Source organism: Asparagus officinalis, chromosome 2 (genome assembly GCF_001876935.1).
Source record: "Asparagus officinalis chromosome 2, Aspof.V1, whole genome shotgun sequence".
In the NCBI taxonomy this organism is placed as follows: Eukaryota; Viridiplantae; Streptophyta; class Magnoliopsida; order Asparagales; family Asparagaceae; genus Asparagus; species Asparagus officinalis.
The window spans coordinates 55144549-55159720 of record NC_033795.1 but is presented as its reverse complement, the minus strand read 5'-3'; positions in this window follow the sequence as shown (position 1 = coordinate 55159720).

Below are 15172 nucleotides of genomic sequence, written 5' to 3'. Positions count from 1 at the left end.
AGTTAGGAATCGTTATCCTTGACGCGCGATGTGTTAACGAGGTTCGGCCCGCTGACCTACGTCCCCGCTCCCCACTCTCGAGGAGAAATCCACTAACACATCCGGTTTGGAAGCCGGAACTTCGTCTACACAGCGATCTCACAAGATCTCTCTCTCACTACACAGTTTAATCTCACAGATCACACTTCCTCACAGTAGATCTCCACAGATCTCGAAGGTGTAGTAGCTTTAGGTACCCATGTCTTGGGTCCTTGGTGGTTAGTAGTGTTGGTACCTTTGGGTACCCATATCAAACCATAAAAATCTTCATTGTCTTTAATTCTACAATGAGTAGAAATGTGTCCATGTCTCATACAATAGGTGCATACAAAATTTCTTTTGTATGTACGAATGTTGGAACTATGAAACCTATTTCTACCATGGTGATTGTAGTTGTCATAAGCATGAGTGGGTCTAGTTCTACAACCCTCAATTTCTAATTTTTCAATCTTTGATCTTAATTGCTTGTTCTCGAAATCGAGATCTCCTAGCAATTCATCTTTTAGAGCAAGAGAGGTTGTTAGTTGCTCTAGCTTAATATCACAAGAGGTATGCAATTTTTTGAAAGAAGAGTATTCTTTAGACATTCTTTTAAATTCAAAGTTCAACTCTTCTAATGCCATAGCTATGTCACATTGCATATAGAAAGATTCACTTTCGGCCTCGGATATTACCTCTTGTTCATTTGCCATGAAACAAACATTTGGGTCATGAAGAGCAAATTTGGCTCCTTCTTCATCACTATCCGAGTCACTTGGTTCGGATTCTTCCCATCCGGCATACATAGCCTTCTTCTTTTTGTACTTCATGTACTTTTCCTTGAGCTTGGGGCAATCCTTAGCGATGTGACCCGGTTCGTTGCATTCAAAGCATTTTCCTACACGAGATGAAAACTTGTTGTTAGATCGGGGATTAAATTTTTTGTTCATTTTGATAAGTCTAGAGATTCTTCTAGAGAGATGAGCCACTTCTCTAGAAAAATCAACTTCACTCTCCGACGACGAAGATGAGTTGTCACTAGCTCCCTTGAGAGCTATGGTCTTCAATTTTGGTGACGGCTCCTCAACTTCGCGTGATGACACTTCCTCCTTTTCCTTCCCCTTGAGCTTCTTCTCATGCACTTTGAGCTTTCCGATGAGGCTATCAAGAGCTAAGGTAGTGAGGTCATGAGCTTCCTCAATGGCCGTAGCCTTGGGTTCCCATGTCGGAGTCAAGGAGCGAAGTATCTTGTAATTCATCTCTTGAATGGATAATTGCTTATCTAGACCATGTAATTCATTGATGATATTAGTAAAACGAGAAAACATAGCATCAATGGATTCATTTGGAAGCATTTTAAATAGCTCATAATCATGCATAAGTCCACTAATCTTAGATTCCTTAACTTGGGGGGTTCCTTCATGTGTGACACATAATTTTACCCAAATTTCGTATGCGGTTGCACACGTGGAAACTCTATTATATTCATTAGGGGAAAGACCACAAATTAAGGCGTTCATAGCCTTAGCGTTGAGATTAGCTAGGTGCCTTTCTCCATCGGTCATGTTCCCGACTTTGGACTTTTCTTCATATTTCTCTTCTATGAGCTCTAGAATGTCAAGGTCTATGCAACGAAGGTAAATTCTCATCCTAGCCTTCCAATAAGCAAAATTAGTGCCGGTGAAGAGAGGTGGTCTAGTTGTGGATTGTCCTTCTAGCATATGCATATTCAAAGAGGCCTCCATTAGATCTTTTCTCTAAGGTTGTTAAACCAAAAACTGATATAGAGACCAAGCTCTGATACCAATTGTTGGACCCTAGAGGGGGGGTGATTAGGGTCAAGAGGCTCTAATATGCAATTTAAAACTCAGCACAAGCAAACCACAAAACAGAAGTGCAATCAAATAGAAAGAGAAGCGATCTCACAAGATCTCTCTCTCACTACACAGTTTGATCTCACAGATCACACTTCCTCACAGTAGATCTCCACAGATCTCAACCACACAGCAGCAGAAGAAAAACAAGCAAGAACCTCTCTTTACAAAAGCCCCTATACCAAAAGAGAAGAGTACTGAAGCTGGGAAGTGAAACACACTTGAAACCAAGGAAAAACAAAGTTTTGAAAATTTTCTCAGGAAACAGAAAAAGCTCTCTGATTTTCAAACGTTAGGGCTTGAGGAAGAAGAAGGGGTCTGGGGAGTTTTATAGGAGAGTTTAAATCATTATAAAACAAAAACAAATCTTCCCAAATGAGATAATAATCTCTTCTTCAGGCCCTCATCACAAACAAGTGAAAGCACAGTGTTCGATGTAAATGACCGTTTAAAAAAGTCGCGGCTGACCAGAGACTAAAATCGGTTGACCGAAGGAAATTTTGGTCGACCGGAAAAAGCCTTCGGTCGACCGACCGAAAAATTCGGTCGACCGCGAGCAACTATGGAAACTAGGAAAAACCAGCAGAGCCTCGTCGGTCGACCGACACGGTTGACCGATCAGAAAATTGAAAATTCGGTCGACCGTATCGGTCGACCGACGACAATCTGGAAAGATACTAAGGAAAAGTCATAGGATCGGTCGACCGGGCCGGTCGACCGATTTCTGATATTTTCCAGAAAACAGATTTTTGACCTTGAAATATTTCCAAAATATTCATTTGACCTCTGAAAATTCTGAAACTTTGTAAAATGTTTTTAATACTAAAAACAAACTGCTTGGAAAAAGAATTTTGCAGATAGGTACTCAAACTTGTGAAAAATAGTATTTTGTGAAAAACGCTTAAAAGCACAAGTTTAAAAACGTGTGTGTGATTCCCAATAGCTTCAAGTAAACTCAGTAACTCTTTGCCTACATTCTAGCACTAGAGAGAAAAACAAAAGAAAGCTAATATCCTCATATAGAGAGCAATATACTTGAGCTTTGATATAGCTTGAATCGGATGAAGCTTTTAATCGAATTTGACGTTCTTGAAATAACGTTGCTTCATCTCTTGGCCTCCTCCTCCTTTGGATATCTTCGTTGTAGCATATATTCCATCCATCCTCCGTTAATGGCACTAACGAGCTTGACAAATGATTTTACTACATTTACACTCAATAAGCCATTAGTACCGATAATGGTGGTTGTAAGAACATCATCAAAACATAAGGGCTAACAACGTGCTACGTGATTGATGCTGAGACATCATATAACTTATTATTGGGTCGGCCTTGGATCCATAGTAATGTTATAGTTCCCTCCACCCTACATCAGTGTCTGAAATATGTCGACACTAGTGGAAGGGTTAGGACGGTGGTCGCGGATAAGCAACCATTCAAAGGGTATGAGAATTATTTCACTGATTCTCTCCTCTATGGTAACGAATCCGACACGGAACCATCGGTCCAGGGCACGGACAGCGGAGAAGAAGCTGATTCCGAAGCCGGATTCGATTACAATGGTGGTTTTGTTCTAAATGACATTGTACCCTTTGTAATCAATCTTGACGATGAACAATCGTCAGATGGAAGCTGTAACTGGCAACTTGCCGATATTGAAATAAAGGATGATTTAGAGTACTCGTTGTCTCTTGATGATGCGACAAAAGGACTACACGATAATCCTGATTTACATACGCCGCTCCGATCATCTTATGTAACAAAGAAACGCCTCCAGCATTCCTTCGTCCACAGATTATGGAAGCCATTGAGGCAGAGGGTAAGAAATTGATCGAATCAGGAAAACAGTCGAGTGCTACGTTGATGATTTGGTTGTAAAAAGCCGCAACAAAGAGGATCACATCAAGGACTTAAAGACTATGTTCGAGCTCATGCGGAGTCATCAATTGAAGATGAACCCCACTAAATCCTTCCTTGGAATGTCCAACGAAAAATTCCTTGGATTCGTCGTCACCACTAAAGATATACATATCGATCCTCATAAGGTGAAGGCAATACACGAACTGCAACCCCCTAGAAATCTAAGAGAGCTCAGAGGATTACAAGGGCGATTAGCTTACATCCGGCGGTTCATCTCAAACCTTTCTGGGAAGTGCCAACCATTCTCTAAGCTAAACAAGAAAGGGGTGTCATTCATCTGGGACGACGCCTGCCAAAAAGCGTTCGAAGATATCAAAACGTATCTGGCGAATCCTCCTGTTCTCGTTGCACCGAAATCGGGTAAACCGTTCTTGATTTACATCAAGGCGATGAACCACTCGATAAGTGCTTTACTAGCACAAGACGACGATAACGGTCATGAACAGGCAGTTTATTACCTAAGTCGAACCTTGATAGGCGCTGAGTCTCGATATCCGATGATTGAGAAAGAATGCCTCGCATTGGTATTCGTGATGCAAAAGATGCGGCATTACTTGGTTGGACAGACGATTTACGTCATTTCCATTGTTAATCCAGTACGGGTGTTTATGACGCAACCGGCCTCTATGAATTGGCGGTTAGCGAAATGGGCTCTTCTCTTGTCCCAATATGATTTGTACTTCAAACAACAGAAGTCGATCAAAGGACAAGCAAATTGCGATCTTTTGGCGGCAAACCCGACCACAGATACCGCAGAAGTATATGATGACTTGCCAGATGAAACCCACGAGGTTAACACTACGTCGCACCAACAAGTATGGCAATTATATTTCGATGGTGCTTCGAGGGCAGTTAATAGGGTAATAACCCCGGAAGGTTCTACAGTTTCTTCCGGGGTTAGGGTTGTCCTAATCTCCTCGGGGAAGCATGTGATGCCTCGAGCTTATTCATTGACTAGTCCGTGCTCCAATAACGTAGCCGAGTACAACGCGCTTCTCATTGGACTTAGTTTCGCCAAGGAGCTGGGGGTCGAATATCTCGAAGCTTTTGGGGATTCTCAATTGATAGTCAACCAAGTCCGTGGAGAGTATGAAGTCAGGAACCAAGACCTGATCCCGTACCACCAGGAGGCCATCAAAATGGCAGAATCTTTTAAAGAATTCTTTATTGAATACATCCCTCGTCTCCAGAACGCTTATGCGGATGCACTGGCAGCACTAGCGGTATCACTTGCGCAGCCTCCCGAAACTGAACTATTAGTCACAGTAAGGACGCATCAACTCTGCATACCCATATACGATATGGATATTGAAGAAGAAGATGACGGAAACATTAACGCCAAAGAGGTGAATTCAACTCAAATTGGGTCTGAGTCCCGAGATTGGCGTTTTCCTATCATCGACTACGTCCAATATGGTATCTTGCCAGAGGATGTAAAAGAAAAGGAATCAATCCGCCGAAGAGCTCCAAGATTCTTCTATAATACTGAAACCCATACATTATACCGTAGAGGGTACGACGGTCTTTTACTCCGATGCCTTTCGAACAGAGAAGCAAAGGAAGTTCTTAAGGAAGCACACGAAGGAGAATGTGGTGCGCATCAGCCCGGTCCTAAACTGTATGATCGCATCAGGAGGATGGGATATTTCTGGCCAACGATGGTTCGTGACGCGATCGAATACGCACGAGAATGCCACGCTTGCCAGATACATGCGAATTATATGCATCAACCGCCAGAGCAGTTGCACACGTCAACCACGTCTTGGCCGTTCGAGACATGGGGTATGGACATTGTCGGTCCTATTTTTCCCCCTTCAGTCAAAGGTGATCGATTCATCCTCGCAATCACAGATTATTTCTCAAAGTGGGCTGAAGCAATTCCGCTTAGAGAAGTGAAGACGAACAACGTCATCAATTTCATTAAGCATCATGTCATATACCGACACGGCGTGCCAAGACGGATCATTCATGACAACGGTCCACAGTTCATAAGCAACGCCTTCGTCAGGTTTTGTGACAAGTTCAAAATTGAAAATGTTTCGTCAACAGCTTATTATCCCGCTGCGAATAGATTAGCTGAGCCATTCAACAAAACGATCATTAAGATCCTGTCAAAGCTCGTGAAGACCAATAAACGAGACTGGGACGATAAACTCGGTGAAGCACTTTGGGCTTATCGCACCACCATACGCACACCTACAGGGGCCACCCCGTATTCGTTGGTATACGGATGTGAAGCTGTGCTACCATTGGAGATTCAAATCTCATCCCTTCGGATCGCTCTCGCAACCGAGATGACGACAGAAGAACACCATCAAAAACGTCTCGAAGAACTCGAGAGGTTGGATGAAAAGCGATTGGAAGCTCAACAACACTCGAGTTTTATCAAGCCAGAATATCTAGGGCTTTTAACAAGAGAGTCCAACAGAGAAGCTTCAAGGAAGGAGATCTGGTCCTCGCTGCTCGTCGACCGATAATCCTCAACTCCAAGAAGAATGGTAAATTCGAACCCAAGTGGGAAGGACTGTTTGTGATAGACACAGTCTATTCAAACGGCGCATATCGCCTAATTACTCAAGAGGGCGCCAGGCAATTAATGCCAATAAATGGGAAGTTCCTGAAAAAATACTATTCCGAGTACATTCAGGATAACCCATTTACCGGGAAGTTCCTTGAAGAATATTGCACTTAATATTCTAGAGGATAACCCAGGCTTCAGTCACATGAGAGCTCCATTGCGCAGCTAATGGCTAACGTGGCGAGGAAAGATACGGAGAGAGCTGAGCTACTCCGCTCTTTGGACTCGAACCGCGAGGAAACGACTAGGTTGAGAGAGGCCTTGAAGTGCGTTGAGGAATCTACTGCTCTTATTGTAGATGACCTGGCTGGACTAGAGCGTTCTCGTGAACAGGCACTCGAGGAGCTCGGATCCACCCAGGAGAGACTGATGAAGCTGAAGAGTGAAGCCGCGGAGATTTTAAGCAGTTCTGAGGAATCTGCCCGAGCTGATCTGCAGGCGGGACTTGAGCGGAGTTATGTAGATAGACTTTTTAGCTTAAAGTCTCATATTCTCAGCCGCCAGCTGCCTTCGGGCTAACGAGCTTTTTGTTGTATGCTTTTGACTCGATCTATTAATAGAAACTCCACATTTGCTTCTTTCTTGTGATTTTTTTCTGTATTTCTTCCGAATGACAGATTTATGGGATTTTTGGCAAACCCCCAGCCCTCAACGGGTTTGATATGTCTTTACCGATTACCGTTTGAAATCGGACTAGCATGTGAATTATTAAACCCGTCTCACATGTAACGTTGTGCTAAGAGAGTAAACTCTCTGAGGCTTTGTGCTATGATTTTGAATACATAGACTTCGTCTTTCTCACGGGAATAGACTACCCGGCAACGCGTGTTAGGCGTTGACTTATCCCTACTTAGGCTTCGGGATGAAATTCCCCAGACTGGAATTCTGGTGTCTTCTTCAATCGGTAAAAGACTAAACCGACAACGCGTGTTAGGCATAGGCTTATCTCTATTTAGGAGTCGAGATAAAAATTCCCCGTGCACCAAGTGCCCGGATTGGAAGTTGAGAATTGTGTCTTTTCTAAGAGGAAAGACAGACTGAGAAACGGGAGAGGAAGAATTTTATATTCTATCTCCCGGTGCTGAAGAGGAAGAATTTTATATTCTATCTTCAGCTGGAAAGGAAACGGGAGAGGAAGAATTTTATATTCTATCTCCCGGTGCTGAAGAGGAAGAATTTTATATTCTATCTTCAGCTGGAAAGGAAACTCGGAAAAGGAGTGACTCGACTTTAGTCTTGACTATGTGTAGGCTTGACTAAGCGAGATCGGGAACAATCCTAACTTTTATAGGTTTGACTGTTCCAAGTGGACCTCTCGTTCATGGAAGGAATCGAGAGAGGAATTTGGCTTTGGCCCTAACTTTTATAGGTTTGACCAGAAAGCAAAGAAAGTGGAATACGGGTAGCAAAGACAGTGCCAACTCGCATTATCACTCGAAGGGAGACTTTAATGCTAGGTGATTATGACCTAACATGTCGACATTCAGAGTTTAATGCTAGATCTCATCTCACAAAAAATAACTCATAAGAAACATTCTGACATTCAGAGTTCGAATGTAGATTTCTTATTCGTCAATTCTACAATGATTGGGTTATCCCTAAGAATACCCATGTAGTATTCTTCCGGGAACTTCCCGATGCATTGGTTATCCTGAAGATACTAAGGATAGTATCTTTTCAGGAACTTGCCGTTTATTGGCATCATAAGCCGGTCACCGTCCTTGGTGACAAGGCGATATGCGCCACTCGAGTAGACTGTTTCCACTACGAATGGTCCCTCCCATTTGGGTTCAAATTTACCCTTTTTCTTGGAGTTAAGGATCATAGGCCGCCTCTTCTTTGTCGAACTTTTTTGTCGAAGGCTCGAGAAATTCTAGCTTGGTAAAACTCAATATGCTGTTGAGCTTCCAGGCGCTCTTCATCGAGCCTCTCGAGTTCTTCGAGGCGTTTCTGATGTTGTTCTTCGGTCGTCATCTGGGTTGCAAGAGCGATCCGAAGAGACGGGATTTGGATCTCCAATGGAAGAACAGTTTCACATCCGTATACCAGTGAATACGGGGTTGTTCTCGTCGGTGTGCGCACCGTGGTCAGATAGGCCCACAGAGCCGCGCCAAGCTTGTCATCCCAGTCTCGTTTATTAGTTTTCACGATCTTTGACAAGAGTTTGATGATAGTCTTGTTGAAGGCTTCAGCTAATCCATTCGCTGTAGGATTATAAGCCGTTGACGAGATATCCTGAATTTTAAACTTTTCTAGAACCAAATCTCCTTCTTTGAAACTCCTTTGTCGAACCTTTTTGTCGAAGGCTCGAGAGATTCTAGCTTGGTAAAATTCAATGTGTTGTTGAGCTTCCAGGCGCTCTTCATCAAGCCTCTCGAGTTCTTCGAGGCGTTTCTGATGTTGTTCTTCGGTCGACATCTGGGTTGAAAGAGCGATCCGAAGAGATGGTATTTGGATCTCCAATGGAAGAACAGCTTCACATCCGTATACCAGTGAATACGGGGTCGCTCCCGTTGGTGTGCGCACCGTGGTCCGATAGGCCCATAGAGCTGCGCCAAGCTTGTCATTCCAGTCTCGTTTGTTAGTTTTCACGATCTTTGACAAGAGTTTGATGATAGTCTTGTTGAAGGCTTCAGCTAATCCATTCGCTGTAGGATTATAAGCCGTCGACGAGATGTCCTGAATTTTAAACTTTTCGCAGAACCTTATGAAGGCGTTGCTGACAAACTGAGGACCGTTGTCATGTATGATTCGTCTTGGAACACCATACCTATAGATGATGTGGTGCTTGATGAATCCAATGACGTTGCTCGTTTTAACTTCTCTGAGTGGAACTGCTTCGGCCCATTTGGAGAAGTAATCGGTGATTGCCAGGATGAACCGGTCGCCTTTGACTGATGGGGGATTTATAGGGCCAACAATGTCCATTCCCCAAGTCTCGAACGGCCATGACGTAACTGACGGATGCAGGTGCTCCGGAGGTTGGTGTACATAATTCCCGTGTATTTGACATGCGTCACACTTTCGGGCATACGTAGTTGCATCACTCATCATGGAAGGCCAAAAATACCCCATTCTTCTGATGCGATCGTAAAGCTTGGGACCAGGTTGGTGTGCGCCACACTCTCCTTCGTGCGCTTCCCTAAGGACCTCTTCAGCTTCTTTGGTTGATAGGCAACGCAGTAGCAACCCATCGTACCCCCTGCGGTACAGCGTTCGATTCTCCGTATTGTAGTAGAATCTTTGTGCTCTTCGCCGGATTGACTCTCTTTCCTTTACATCTTCTGGCAAGATTCCATGCAAGACGTAGTCGATGATGGGGAAACGCCAATCTCGTGGTTCAAACTCGACTTGAGTAGCGTGTACCTCTTGAACCTCTTCTTCCTTGACATCTTCATTGTAAAGCGGCACTAGGAGTTGTTGAGTTCTTACCGTAACAAACTGCTCTGTTTCGGGAGGCTGTGCCAGTGATACAGCTAATGCTGCCAATGCGTTTGCATAGGTATTCTGTAGCCGTGGAATATGTTCGATAAAGAATCCTTCGAATGATTCCGCCATCTCCACTGCCATCTTATGGTATGGTATTAGATCTTGGCTTCGAACCTCATATTCTCCTTGGACTTGCTTGACTATTAGCTGAGAATCGCCGAAGGCCTCGAGATACTCAACCCCCAGCTCCTTAGCGAAGTTGAGTCCTATAATCAATGCGTTATACTCTGCTACATTATTCGAGCATGGCTCGGTTAACGAGTAGGCCCGAGGCATCACATGTTTTCCTGGGGAAACTAAGACAACTCCCACTCCGGAAGAAATCTTAGAACTTCCAGGAGCACTTGCTACATTGGCTGCTCGGGAGGCGCCATCGAAGTACAAACACCATATTTGTTGGTACGAAGTTGCGTTGACTTCGTGGGCTTCATCGGGTAGATCGTCATATATCTCGGCGGTGTCCGTAGGTGGGTTAGCTGCCAGGAGATCACAGATGGCCTACCCTTTTACTGACTTCTGTTGTTTAAAATATAAGTCGTATTGGGACAAGAGTAAAGCTCATTTTGCTAATCGCCAGCTCATGGAAGCTGGTTGAGTCATGAATACTCGGACCGGATTAACTTTAGAGATGACATAAATGGTCTGCCCGACCAGATAATGCCGCATCTTCTGAATAGCGAACACCAAGGCAAGGCATTCTCTCTCAATCATAGGATATCGAGATTCGGCGCCTACCATGGTTCGGCTCAAATAATATACTGCCTGCTCATGACCGTTATCGTCATCTTGTGCAAGTAATGCACTTAATGAGTGGCTCGTCGCCTTGACATAAATCAAGAACGGTTTGCCCGATTTCGGTGCAACGAGTACAGGAGGTTTCGAGAGATATTCTTTAATACTCTCGAATGCCTTTTGACAAGCGTCATCCCATACAAAAGACACGCCCTTCTTTGCGAGCTTGGAGAATGGTTGGCATTTTCCTGAGAGGTTCGAGATGAACCGACGAATATAAGCTAATCGCCCTTGCAATCCTCTGAGCTCCTTGAGGTTTCTCGGAGGCTGCAATTCATTAATCGCCTTTACCTTATCAGGATCGATGTGAATACCTTTGGTGGTGACGACGAATCCCAGGAATTTACCACTAGACATTCCGAGGAAAGACTTGGTAGGATTCATCTTCAATTGATGGGCTCGCATCAAGTCGAACATGGTCTTCAAGTCCTTAATGTGATCTTTTTTATGCGTTCTGAATGCGGTATGCTTTTCATCTTCTGGATGCATCTTTATTTGGTTATAACCAGAGAAGCCATCCATGAAAGACATCCTCTCGAACCCACACGTATTGTCGATGATGACATCCGTGATGGGGAGGGGAAAATCATCTTTTGGGCAAGCAGTGTTGAGGTCTCTAAAGTCAATACAGACTCTGATCTTTCCGTTTTTCTTAAGGACCGGGACAATATTGGCAAGCCACTCTGGATGCTGCTCTTCCCTAACGAAGCCCGAGTCAATAAGCTTTTTAACTTCGGCTTCGATCGCCTCCATCATTTGCGGACGAAACCGTCTTTGTTGTTGTTTGACAGGTTTGACATCCGGTTTAATATTGAGGCGATGTACTGCTACGTTTGGATTGAGCCCTGGCATGTCTTCATAATTCCAGGCGAACACATCAATGTATTCCCTGATAAGAGAGATCAACTCTTCTTTCTCTTCGGGTAGGAGACTGTCGCTAATGAATATCGGCTTCGGATTTTCCTCGCTTCCCATATTCACTTGGACCACTTGATCCTCGGTAGGAGGTTCTCTCTGTTCAAACCTATTGCCGTACTGCATGTTTAGGTGATGAACCCAAGGATCTTCCCATGTCGGCATCTGGTCGTCTTCCTCTATTGCGGTAGGATCGACCGTGACCATGTTTGACATCAACTTTTTAAACATTTCACCAAGGCTAGCGTCGGATTCCCATGCCGAAGAATCAGAAGAGTATCCTTTTCTAGCCTTGTTAGCAATCTGATCGATGATTTGCCAGCAACATTCATCGTCGGATGAGGAGACATAGCCAAGACCTCTTTTATAGCGATAATAATCATCGGGTTTTCCTTTCGGTACATAGGCCATTCGAGGTGGAACTCGTGGACCTCGACCAAAGCAAAGACCCTCTCCGAGTGTGAAGTCATACCCATACTTCTCCATTAGATCGCGCGCTTTTGCGTCATATCTAAATAGATGAGGGGCAGGTTTATTTTCATCTTCTTCTTCTTCTACGAAGTGATCAGGTATCGGAGCTTCTTTTCCTTTGCCGTAGATGACTTCTTTTCCACCCCCTATTCCCGGGGGGATGACAAGTGTTGCTCCGCATGGATCTTGTACCTGCTTTTTTGTCATGCAAAACGATTGAAGAGGCATATACAAATCAGGTTATCATAAAGCTTTTTAGTGACATTATCAAGACACATCGAGTACTCTAAATCATCGTTTATTGATAGTTCTTCGGCAAGTTGCCAATTACAACTATTTTCCGATGATTTATCATCGTCAAGATTGATTACAATGGGTACAATGTCATTAAGTACAAAACCACCATCATAATCAAACCCAGCTTCGGTATCAGCTTCATCTCCGCTGTCCGTTCCTTGGGCCGGTGATTCAGTATCGGATTCAGCGCCGTATAGAAGGGAATCGGTGAAATAGTTCTCCAATCCCTTAAACGGTTGCTTATCCGCGACCACCGTCTTGACCTTATTATTTGAGTCTACGTACTTGAGGCATTGATGCAGAGTTGACGGAACTATAAGGTTACCGTGGATCCAAGGTCGACCCAACAGTAAGTTATAGGACGTCTCTGCATCAATCACATAGCAAGTAACTTCTGATTTTAAATCCCCAATCTGGCATTTGATTCGGATCTTCCCCAAGGGTCTAGAACCGCTGGTGTTGAATCCGTAAATCGTAGTGCCACTGGAGGCTAGCTTGCTAGTCGGGATTCCGAGATGATGCATCAATCGGAATGGCATGATGCTAACGGCAGAACCCGGATCAACTTGGATCCGGTTGACCATGCTGGAGCCAATGTGCCCTGTGAAATACAAAGACCGATCATGCTTTTTGTTCTTCGTCTGCATGTCTTCTTTGGTGAAAGAGATGCATGGAAAATGATGCGCCGCGAGATTGCAATGCTGAGCTGACGGCTCTGGTCCTTCAGGAGAGGGCTTGATTCGAGTTAAGAAAGCTTCAGAGTCGCTCAAGGCCTCTTGTAATGCTTTCCTTGTATCCTTTGAAAGACGCAACAGCTCATATAGGGTTATCCTAGCCGGGATATTGGCCAACTGCGCCATGATATCAAAATGGGGCGGAGAGCTTGCATTTCCCGGTTTATCTCTTCTAATCGGATGATTGAATCGAGACTGCCTCGGGTTTTGGGCTTCTTGACGTAAAGGCTCTTTCCCCTTCTCCTCCTGCTGGACTTTTTCCGTAGCTACAGGCTTTGGGGGAATTGCTGCTATTCCCAGTTCTGCCAATGTCTTGGAAGGAGGGGTTTTGGTACCTAATTGCTCGGAAGCATCCGGGTACTTGTAGTGATACTCATTCCCGCTCCGGGTGGCGAAGGCTTCCTGCTCATCTTCAGAAAGTGGGAAGGCTGGAATTCTGTCGTCATCTTCTCCTGGAATAGCAGAAGCTCCGTAACAAGACTTACCTTTCCTTTTTAACTTTTTCTTGGAAGAGGTTCCAGTCCATTGTTCATCTCCGATCAAGTCTGGATGAACCCAAAGAATCTCACCATTAGGGGCTGTGTGTGGCACAAGTCCCTTCTGGCGCTGCTTGTGAGGATCATCGTTCACCGTCTTCACTGCTGCATTTATTACTGGCTCAAGCTGGATCAAGTTCAAAGGAGCAGAACCAAAACCAATTGATACTACATTTGCTCCCACTCTCTTCTCCTTCGGCTGCTTCATTATGATGACCCCGGCATCGATGAGAGCTTGGATCTTGTCCTTAAGAGCATAGCATACCTTGGTAGGATGGTGCACCGCTCTGTGAAATGCGCAGTATTTCGGATCATTGATACTCTTAGCATCTTCCTGATCCTGAACCGGAGGCAATTTGATCTTGTTATTCTCAATGAGGTACTTGAAGATACCGGGAACTTCATCCTCTTTAAACGAATAAACTTTTGGGAACTTTGGCTCCGAGGATTTTGGCCTCGGGGTCTGCTGTTGCCTCCTTGATTGTTGAGGCGCCTTTTGCTGCTGCTGTTGCGGCTGCGCTTGCACCTCGAACGTTTGATTCGCGTTCACGGCATTGGCATGTGCTTTTCCTCTTCCTTTACGGGCGAAGTTTGGTTGCGGAGCATTATTAGCTATTTGACCCCTTTCCGCCTTCTTCCTTTTGAGGAATCGTTTAGCTCGTTCTCCTCGCACCTTCAGATCCTTCCAGGTCTTTGGTGGCGCCATTCCCATAGCTTCGAGGATGTCCAAGGAAAGATTGTTGTGACAGGTCTCGAGGATGAAATCTTCGCTGACCGGATCCCTACAATTCATTGCTTTATTCCGAAACCTCTTCACAAAGTTTTCGACTGTCTCACCATTCTTCTGTTTCTCCTCAAACAGAGTGCTGATTGAGACCTCAGTGTCGTCGTCGAAGAAGTTCGTCAGAAACATGTCCTCCATGTCGTCCCAACTGCTGATGCTCCCCGGCTTGAGGCGACGATACCAATCGAAGGCCGCTCCGCGAAGAGTGCCAACGAATGACCGTACCATCAAGGGTTCATTGCCGGAGATTATTCCTAAGTGAGACTTAAAATATATTAAGTGTTGGGTAGGGGAACCCTTCCCATCAAACGGCGTAAAGTTGATTAAATTGAACTTTGCCGGATATGGAATCGATTCCCACTCCCTTGGATATGGACATGGTATGCCGGACCTTTTCACCTCTTGAGCGTTCATTAACGCGTTGATTTTGCTTTCCAAGTCCTTCATCTTCTTGTCTTCACTCGTTCCTATCTTCGAGTGGCTTTAGGGAGAGGTAACGTGGTCCTCTTTTGCATTATCATCTACAGGACCACCTCCATTGTCGTTGTTGACAGGGGGAATAATTATGTTGACATTATTTCCTTCCCGTTCATTCTCATCTTGATTCTGATGATTGGGTCGAGTGGGCTCTTCTTGATGAGTTGTCAGAGCCGCGATCTGCTGATCATGCATTTCTCTCATCTGCTGCATGGCCATCTCCATCTCGAACTTGAAACTTTCTTTCTGCCGAGCCAGGGCATCTTCAAGCATCTTGGTTACTTGTT